At 31.9% G+C, this 10,030-nt stretch overlaps 1 pseudogene; it reads right to left on the reverse strand.

The window, feature by feature from the left end:
* Positions 1-247: 247 nt before the first annotated feature.
* Positions 248-553, reverse strand: LOC116643664 (annotated as a pseudogene).
* Between the last annotated feature and the right edge of the window lie 9,477 nt (positions 554-10,030).

Below are 10,030 nucleotides of genomic sequence, written 5' to 3' on the forward strand. Positions count from 1 at the left end.
AGTTGATGAGTCTATTTAAAAATACATATATTATTTTCTTAGCAACGATCACATTGTTATTGGTTTTGAAAAATCACTAGAGTTTGGAAACTGTTATTACAAAGTGACGATAGAGAGTCCTTTTTTTGTTTGTTTGGATACCAATAGTTCATTATAAAAGAGAGACATGAAAATTATTTACATGATGAAAGATTTCACAACTTCACTGGAATGGGCAGCTTCACTTCATGCCATTTTAATAATGATTTCAGTCTACATACTTTCTGAGAATGTCACCATCTCTAAATAAGAAATAATCCTTGTATCTAGAACTAATTTGGTGCCTCCATATTTTGGGAGAAGAACTTTATCTTCAACTTTCATACAAACTGGTTGAATTTCTCCACCCTTTCCTTTATAACCCAATCCAAGAACTACTACTGTTGCTTGCAACACTTTTCCTTGAGATTTTTCTGAAACAAAATACCTCCTTTTGTTACAGTTTCAGTTGCACCCCTTTCACAAAAGCTTGGTCAAAGAGGGGAAGAAAGTTTCTAAACCCCTGCCCTGTCATGACTCTGGCTGCTGCAGTTCGTACTCTCAATAAAGAGTCCTTTGATGACTATCTGATTTAAGACATTATTGTTTGAATTGCAATTTGGGTATAAAGAAATAAGCTTCTACAACCTGACCTACAAACAGATGAAAAATAACTATGGAGTACAGGAAATACTTTTTAAAATGTCTAAAATCCCTAACGGGTAAATAAAAATAAGGAGATTTGAAAAGGACTTGAGATTAAAAACAAAACAAAACTGCTGAGGGCTGAGGGAGGATAGTTTAAGGTTGTTTTTTTCCCCCCTTTCCTTTTTTCTTGTGTGTGTGTGTGTGTGTGTGTGTGTGTGGCTTTATCTATAGATCATCTATATTCATGATGTGAGAAAGTAAACTGATAGGAAGATTCTGTCTTTCTCACTGGAAAGTCTAAGGAAAGAAATCCAAGGCACAAGGGTCACAGAAGAGTGAGAGGCAAATCCATAAAGGAGACATTCAGAGGAACGGCAGCTCTATATATGGTGTATAAATTTCAAACTAGTCTTGGAATGGCCCCTGAACTACATATATCTGAGACAACAGGAGGCTGATTAAATGAAGAATTGTGCTGCAACCCACTGCAGGTGTGACAGTTCCTAGTTAGAATCACACCAAACTAACTACCTGCTAAGACAAAGCATAAACACCTTTAGAATAGCACGACAAAATCCAGAGTACCCACAAAATAATGTTCACAATATCCAGGAAGCAATCCAAAATTACCCAAAGTAAAAAGAACAAGGATAATTTGACCCATACACAAGGGAAAAAAAATAGCAGTTAATAGTGAACAGCCCTGAGATCACTTAAATGTTGGAACTACAAGACAATAAATTTAAAATATTAAAAAAAGCTTACCACAAAATTGAAAACATAAAAAAGAACAAAACAAAACAAAAAATAAACTGAAAAACACAGCATCTAAGATTTTGTAAAAAAAGTAAAAAAAAAACTCCATGGACCTAGCTTCAGGTGTGTATAATAATATTAAAAATTATATGAAATACATAAATTTAGAAGTAAAAGAAGATCAATTAAATCCAAATATAATAAATATGGAGAAAGTCACACATGTACACACCATAGTCAAACTGTTGTAAACCAAAAATAAAGAGATAACTTTGAAGGCAGCCAGAGACAAAACAATCCATTAAATACTGGCAGAAAAGAATGTCTTAGACCGAGGACTACTCATCAGAAACACTAGAGGCCAGAATTGATTGACACATCATACTTAAAATGCAAAAACCAAACAATCATAACACCAAAACCAAAAATCAAACCAAAACAAAAAAATCAATCCATAATTATATATCCATACACCCAAGATGTAGTTCTCTTAAAATGAAGGTATAATAAATAAATTTCAGATAACAGAAAGAAAGTCAATTTTCCAGTATCAGACTTGCTTTAAAAAATATACCAAAGAAGATTCTTCATGGAAAGGAAAGGAAAATAATATCAAAGGTTACTCAGATTTCCAAAATAAATAAATATTAGAAATGGCAAATATACAGATAAATATAAAATATATCTTCCTTTAACTTGATTAAAATGCATTATTACTTTTTAAAGCAAAAATAATATTGATTTGTGTGCTTACTATATATATAGAAGTAATACATTTTATAATTATAATATAAAGCTTAGGTGAATTAAGTAAGAACACATATAAGATTGCAGGTTTTCCTATTTTTTTTTAAGATTTTATTTATTTATCTGAGAGAGAGAATGGGAGACAGAGAGCATGAGAGGGGGAGGATCAGAGGGAGAAGCAGACTCCCCGCTGAGCAGGGAGCCCAATGTGGGACTCGATCCCAAGACTCCAGGATCATGACCTGAGCCGAAGGCAGTCGCTTAACCAACTGAGCCACCCAGGCGCCCTGCAGGTTTTCCTATGTTTAAGTGAAGGGGTAGAATATTAACTTTGAATTCACTGTGAACATTTGAATATGTATATTGTAATATCTACAGCAGCCACTAAAAATTTAATAAGAAGCATAACTAAAAAACTCCAGTTAATGATTATAAATGGAATTCTAAAACAATAGTCCAAAAGAATACAGGAAAGGGAAAACAAAGAAACAAACAAATATGTGTACTGAGAGGAAATAAACACTAACAGAGTGAAATCTAACAATATCAACAATTACACTAAATGTTAATGGTCTAAATATTCAAATTAAAAATCAAAGGTAGGGGCGCCAGGGTGGCTCAGTCGGTTAAGCGCCTGCCTTCGGCTCAGGTCATGATCCCAGGGTCCTGGGATCGAGCCCCATGTCGGGCTCCCTCTCCCTCTGCCTGCCGCTCTGCCTACTTGTGCTCTGTCAAATAAATAAATAAATAATATTTAAAAAAAAAAAATCAAAGGTAATCAGCATGGATAAATAAATAAGATCTAACTAGAACTTTTTACTAAAAATACACTTTAAATATAAATACACAATTGGGTTTAAATTAAATAGATAGAAAAAAAATTACACCATGTAAACCATAAGCATGAGAAAGTCAAGGTGAATATATTAATCCAATTATAATAGACATCAATGAAATTGCCACAAATAAGGAGGGCATGCAATAATGATAAGAGCCTATTTATCAGTAGAGCATTACAGTCATAAATAAACAACTAATAGGGCACCTGGGTGGCTCAGTTGGTTAAGTGACTGCCTTCGGCTCAGGTCATGATCCTGGAGTCCCAGGATCGAGTCCCTCATTGGGCTCCCTGCTCGGCAGGGAGTCTGCTTCTCCCTCTGACCCTCCCCCCTCTCATGTGCTCTCTCTCTCTCTCTCAAATAAATAAATAAAATCTTTAAAAAAATAAACAACTAATAATAAGGTATCAAAATACAGAAAGCAAAAATTGATAAAACTAAAAAGAGCAATAGAGAATTCCACAGTCTAAATAGAAGATTTGAAGCATCTCATAACAACTAAACAAAAATAATCAATATACTTGTGGAAGATCTAATTATAATTACTAATTATAATTATTAGGTATTATTACATTATTAATCACCAACACCATTTGACATATTTTTAAATTCTGTACCAAAAAAAAGAAGATTACACATTTTTTTCTACTTTATATTCTAAATTCCCAAAGATAGGTCATATTCTGGATGGACCATTAAACAAGTCTCACTTAATTTAAAAGGACTAAAATTATATAGAGCATTATCTTGGACCACATTGGAATGAAATTACAAATTGATAACCAAAATATATCCAGAAACACTACAAATATATTGAAATTATACAACACATTTCTATGTAATCCATTGGTATAAGATAAATCACAAAGGATATATTTCACTTGAATAATATTTAACAAATATATACACATATGAAGATCATTGGAAGGGATACAAAACTGTTCCTTTGAAAGAAACGTGTATCATTACAAATGTATATTTGAAAATAAGGTCTAAAATTAATGACCTATGTTTCCACTTCAAAAATACAGAAAAAAAACAACAACATAGTTCAGAATTTAAAGGGATCACATGTCATAACAAAATAGGATTTGGATGAGCAATTGAATGATATTTTTAGACAAGCAATTGAACGATACTTTAACATTCAAATATCAAGTTGTTTATATCTACAAAAATTTTGCTAGCATTTTGAATAGGATGGCATTAAAATTGTGGAAAAGTGACATACTAAAAATATTGAAACTTCCTATCCATGAAAATGGCTCATCTCTCCACTTATTTAGATATTTTATTTCTATCAATAATATTTTTAGTTTCTACATACAGATCTTGCATCAAATTTATTATATTTTAAATAATTTTCATTTTTTATGCTATTATATTTTTTAAATTTGATTCTAATTGTTTATTAATGGCTTATAGGTATATGATTGAATGCTTTATATTAACTTTTTCCCTAGGACCTAAACTCACTTTTGTGTTCTAGGAGTTTGTTATTGTTGTTTTGCAGATTCTTTGGCATTTTCTATTTGGGCAATCATGTCAGTTTCAAATAAGGACTGTTTTATTTTTCTTTCTAATCTGCATCCCACTTGTTTATGTATGCTTTATTGTACCAGCAAGGCGTTCCGTTACAATGTTGCATAGGAGTGGTGATAGAGGACATTTTTGTCTTATTGCAGATCTTAGATGGAAAGCATTTAGCCTTTCATAATTAAGTATGGTGTTAGCTGTAGATATTTTGCAGGCACTTTTTGTAAGATTGAGGAAGTTTCCTTCTATTATTACTTTGTTGAGAGTTTCTAGCATGAATGTATATTGAATTTTAATATAATCAATAGATAATCAAATGAAAAGTGTTGTCTTTGATTGCAGCCTGCTTGAAAATTAAAAAAAAGAAAAAAATATATTGGGGGATAATCAGGGACAGTCAAATATTCACTGGGCACTGAACAATGTTGAAAATTAGTTTTCAATTGTTAGGTCTGATTTTGAGAATCTGTCATAATTTCCTGGTGATTTATTTATGTTCATATATTTTACCATGGATATTCTTATGACCTATAAGTGGTTCAGGGAAAATTACAGCAAAATATCATAATGGGTTATCAAATCAGTGTGTATAGGAGTGTCCATTGCATTTCACATTGCTTTTTATAAATATTTGGTCATTTCATTGGGAAAAAATAACATGTATAATATACTTTGCATTATCTTGGATGTATGTATTTTGTTAGTAATCTCTAAATACTCTAATGGAACATTTTACTGAGCAAGAACTATGTAGCTACTTGAAATATTACACATAATATCATTCAGTACTTCTTTATGAAAAAGTTTTATAGCCAATTGCTGGAGAAATTATTGCTAAGAAATGTTTGTACTTTTAAATATAAACAGTTAATTATAAACATAAGAGTTACTTTCAATTTTTAGATTTTGATGTATATGTATGAGGGTGTACATATGCATATATATAGTATGTATACATATGTATTATATATATATATAAATACTAATAATTCTATTTGCCTTCTTTACATGTCTAACAGTGATAATAAAAAATACTTGTTGAGGTGAAGTCAACCATGGGGGTCTAAGTTACAAGTCAGAAAATAAAAATCAGTACTTGATAAGAAGAAACTCTGGGGATAAGGAGCCTAGTTTAGTCAAATCATGGTTATGTGATGTGAAACCAGAAACAAAAGTCAGGAGAAAATCAGTGTCTTGTCATATCAAGAATTATTTCCTTTCAAAAAATGTGTTCAAATTACATCAAAGGAAAAGGTTTTAAAATTTGTCTTGGATATTGTTGTGGGGTTAAAAAACTTCTAAGCAGAGAAGATTGTATTTATGTAACAAATATGCATCCTTGCACAACCTATATTTATTGTAGAGTGCCTTTCATCCTGAAGTGCTTCACAAATTGATTTACAAACTCTGTGTACCGCAATCATTTTCATTTTTGAAATGCACTTCATCTGTTATGCATACGTATATTTCATTTTATGAATTTCAGGATATGGCATAGTAATCCCCAAATATCACTTTGAGTTTGAAACACTGTTTTATGGCTTCATGAAAACCACATGACAAATTGCTTACTCTGGTTTCTGTGACAAATCTGTCTTTTCAGTAAGTGGAGCTCTAATTGAAATGTACACTTCAACTTGCAGGCAGCAAAAGACAAAAAATATCAACTGGGGGCTCATGAATGGGTGATGCATTAGTTAGCACAAAATTTATCGGGTTTCCACTGTGTATAGAAAACCTATTTAGGTGTTATATGGGGGAAATAAAAAGTGCAGCCTCTGGCCTTGATGATCATACAAATTAATTTGCACAGACAAAACATAACCACATTTAGATTTCAGTATTTCTTTAAGTAGCATACCAACAGATGTGAGCAAACATATGGCTCAAGCTCAATTCACAAGTGCTGAGTTAGTGCAGTAATAATATAATAATCAGAGCAGGACTGACTTATTCCTGAAGGGAATACATTTGAACCAGGCTTTTATTAGTAGAAAGGTTAAAATACTCCTAACATTTATTGATAGATTTATTATTACACCGTAAGTATACTTATCAGTTCATTTATTGTAATAGCATTCTAAAATTCATACAATTTCTGTATTTGTCATTTGTTGGCTCATGATGATTCATTAATTCATACATTCATTCATTCGTGTATTCTACCATCAGCCATATATTCAACCACCATTTACTGAACATTTCACATACGTCAGAAAAACTGATAGAAGTCAATGACAAATTAGGGAACAAAATACAATCTACGACCTTAAGAGATGATTACTATTATTAAGATACGTTTTCCACTATCTGATATCACAGTTTTAAATAATTAATATATATTTAAAATCATAGTAGCTAAAGTTTGGGTAATACCTGTTTATATTTATGAATGTAAATGTTACAGGCTGAATTGTTTCCCTTCAAAAGTCATATGTTGAAGCCCTAACCCCCTCGAAGATAAGGCCTTTAAACAGGTATTAAAGTAAAAGGAGGTCAAATAGGTAGACGCTAACCCAGTATGACTGGTGTTATAAGAAGCTGAGATTAGAACAAAGACAACACCTAAAACATGTGAGTACACTAGGATAAGGCAGCCATCATCAAGAGAAGGAGAAATGACTCTGAAGAAACCAAAGGTATGGACACCTTGGTCTGGGATTTCCAAACTCTAGGACTGTGAGAAAATAAATTTCTGTTGTTTAAGCCAGCTATTCTGTAGTATTTTGTTTTGGCACCCTTAGCAGAATAATAAAATACCAATATCTAAATAAATTCCAATATGATCGCTTTTTCCTGATCCCTATGCATTAGATTCTTTTTTCCAGCAGCTGACAAAACGTAATAGAATGATTAAAGGTTTTTAATTGAATTTCTGGAAAGTGTTTTAGTAACAAAACCCTTTCAATATCATGAGAATAAACTATAGAGGAAATTTTAACATAATATGCTACACTTTCAAATTGATTTTCATTATGAAAATGGAGATATATTGTTGCAAAAACAAATTTGCCCTCAAGATACAATGAATCACATTTTAAGATGCAGAGAAAGGAAGAAAGAATGTCCAGAAACAGATAAGAAATGGGAGAAATAATGGATATAGAAGGTGAGAAGAAAAAGTTTGTAAAATAAATACCCAAACAAAACATTAATAAAATTACATTAATAAAAACATTAATAAAATTAACATTAATATTATTATTATTATTAATTAACATTAACATTAATAAAATTTTTACTCATATTTATGATTACTATTTTAAAATAACTATGGAGAAATACAGGTGGGGCAAGAAAAAATTGAATTTAAGATATATATATATATATATATATATATTTTAGGGACACCTGGGTGGCTCAGTGGGTTAAGCGGCTGCCTTCAGCTCAGGTCATGATTTCACGGTCCTGGGATGGAGCCCCACGTTAGACTCCCTGCTCAGTGGGAAGTCTGCTTCTCCCTCTCCCTCTGCTGCCCCCCCACTTATGTTCTCTTGCTTGCGCTCTATCTCTCAAATAAATAAATAAAATCTTTTTTAAAAATCACATTATTTTATTTTTCTATTTTCAATGTTAGAGGTATTTGGTGAAAATTTTGCTTTTGAAGGAAGTGGGTGTTGGCGCTGTCAAAAAGAAAGTGTATCCTTTAATACATTAAATGTGTATTTGCATTCCAACCAGAGATCAAATTTTAAAGCTATTAACTGATATATATATATATATATATATATATATATATATATATATATATATTTCTTGAAAAGTAACATAAGCCATAAAATACATTTCATTTATGTTTTTATTCATGTATTTACTGTCACCTAATCCATAAAAGTGTCTACACTTCGTGAAATGTGTGTAATACCAGGTCAGAATATCTTATATCCAACCAGCACATTCATGTTCATACCTGAACTTTGGGGCATTAATGCTCTGCCAGGAGCTAATTGTCATTTACTAGGGGGAGGCTAATATAGGTTTCTACATGACAACAAAAATATATGACCTTATGTCAGATTATTAAGCCCACACGGGGTACATGAGAAGTGGACCAAAATGCACATTCTCCAAAGTCAGAAAAGGAGAGGTAGTGCATAAGGAAGGGTCCAATATGTGTTAGAAGAAAACTCAGTCTGATGATTTGCACTGAGCCTCAAATAATTTCTGATGTTTTCAACAGTTGTGTTGTTAGTTTCTTAGCTTTTGCAGACCTCAGCAGTTAAAGGTTGACAGGTACAGAATATATGGCACTGTTTTCTCAGTGGAATTCTAATTTCTTTTATAGGCACCCATAGTGTTCAAGTAATAATAATGTTAGAGATAATTTATTTGCAAGGATATCTTTTTACATGTAATTTCAATTTACATTTAAGAATATAAAAAAATGTAATATTCATTGCTTCTGAACACAACTATCATACCACCTGTTAGAGCCACAGTCAATTCTGAATTTATCATTGCTCATGCTGTTATCAGCTAAATGATTTATGACTACTGTAGATAACACATCAAAATATCCATAATATTCATTCAAGTGTGATCCTCTACATATGTTGACAATAAAATATATATATGAAACAATATGCATTTTTTTTAAAGATTTTATCTATTTATTTGAGAGAGAGAGAATGAGAGAGAGAGAGAGAGAGCACATGAGAGGGGGGAGGGTCAGAGGGAGAAGCAGACTCCCTGCCGAGCAGGGAGCCCGATGCGGGACTCGATCCAGGGACTCCAGGATCATGACCTGAGCCGAAGGCAGTTGCTCAACCAACTGAGCCACCCAGGCGCCCCAACAATATCCATTTTGAACTTGCTTAAATAACAGTGTAATTTATATAGTATTTCCTTAGCTCATATAGTTTTTTTCATGTCTAATATTGCATTTGTTCATAATAGCAGTGATAGTAGGTATAGCATGTAACAACTGTTTTCTTTTATAGAAGAGACCCCAAGTGTGTGGGGAGTAAAAACAGAAATCTTGGTGTTCCATAGTTGAGCTCATGATATTTCTTAGAGTCAATGGTAGTAGGCTAGTGAAATGCAACGGACTCCCTGATAAAGTCTGATAAAATGCAATATTTGCAATCATTCTGAGACAAACTCATACTGAATTAGATTTAACCAAGATGAAAGATGTTCATTTTGTTTCAGTTCTTCAGTTGATTTCAATGCACACATTTGACAAAGAACCAACATATTTTACAGTGTTTTTTAAGTTATACATATAATCTGTATTTATATGTCTCTATAAGTTATTCCTTACTTTGTGAATAAAAGTATTTGATGAATTAAATACCAAATTCATCCAATAATTATACCTCTATTCTCAATAAATAACCCATGTATTTCTTTTGAGAAATTCCACTTATTCATCAGTTTTTCATAAACATTTCTCATCTTTCTGAACAGAACACAATATAGAGGTAGTGAACTAATAATGAATACTAAATGATATATTTGAATATTGTGTGCTAAGAGATCCTATG

The sequence above is a fragment of the Phoca vitulina genome, unplaced genomic scaffold (assembly GCF_004348235.1).
Source record: "Phoca vitulina isolate PV1807 unplaced genomic scaffold, GSC_HSeal_1.0 scaffold27, whole genome shotgun sequence".
Classification (NCBI taxonomy): domain Eukaryota; kingdom Metazoa; phylum Chordata; class Mammalia; order Carnivora; family Phocidae; genus Phoca; species Phoca vitulina.